Source organism: Monodelphis domestica, chromosome 8, assembly GCF_027887165.1.
Source record: "Monodelphis domestica isolate mMonDom1 chromosome 8, mMonDom1.pri, whole genome shotgun sequence".
NCBI lineage: Eukaryota > Metazoa > Chordata > Mammalia > Didelphimorphia > Didelphidae > Monodelphis > Monodelphis domestica.
The window spans coordinates 230056061-230056973 of NC_077234.1; the positions used below are offsets into that span (position 1 = coordinate 230056061).

The 913-nt window shown below is 37.3% G+C and overlaps 1 non-coding gene across 1 annotated transcript; it reads left to right on the forward strand.

Moving 5' to 3' along the window:
- Positions 1-469: 469 nt before the first annotated feature.
- Positions 470-576, forward strand: LOC130456044 (U6 spliceosomal RNA). Its single transcript, XR_008914320.1, has one exon. It is a non-coding gene; the product is annotated as a U6 spliceosomal RNA (small nuclear RNA).
- Positions 577-913: the final 337 nt, after the last annotated feature.

Below are 913 nucleotides of genomic sequence, written 5' to 3' on the forward strand. Positions count from 1 at the left end.
TCTCCCCATTCCCTAGCACAGTAAACTCGACTCTATCCCAGTTCTATCCTCCTCTACATTCATTTGCTAGTGTTTCTTCTGGAACCCTTCTCTCTTTTGGTAAATGGAAAATGTCTCTAGATTTAGGGCCAAAAGAAGTGAGTTTGAACTCCAGCTTTTCCATTTACCAGTTGTTTTATATTAGGCAAGTTTCATTCACATTCAGGGGCTCAGTTTCCTCATCTATAAAAATGAAACAGTTGGACTAGAAACCACTAAGGAATCTTCTAACTCTAAAGCTGTGATCCAAGATCTCTTCCTCTCAGGGTCAAAAAGTAATGTTAGCATGTACCTTTCTCCCCATTCCTACCTTAAAACCCACCTTCTACCTCTATCATTCATTTAAAGTTCACTACCGTCTCTCTAGATCTTTGTTGTTACATTCTATAGATCTTCCCCTTTTCTCCGTTAAGTTCAGCACTAAGTTAAAAGTCTTCACTCTGACAGATCATATACAAAAATGAGAATGATACAGAGAAGATTAGCATGGCCCTGTGCAAGGATGGCATGCAAATTTGTGAAGCATTCCATAGTTTAAAAAATTATAATAATAAATAAAAGTCTTCCCCTTACCCCAACCCCTGCATTTTCAAAGAACTTGATCTGCCCATTTTTAAGCTTCTCAACTTCTAGGATCTCTGACTGTAGTCTTCTCTAACAACACTCAAACGTGTTCATAGTTCAGAACTGTCCTTCTTTCCTGGTCAACTGTAATCAAAATCAACCATTATCAGTTCCTTAATATTTGTTGAATATCATAACAACATAAGATTTCAAGTTAGATGAGAATTTGAGATGCTCTGGGAAATTCTGGTATTTTAGAGTTAAGGAAACTGAGGGCCAGGGGCATGAAATGATTAACTGTTTATGAGTC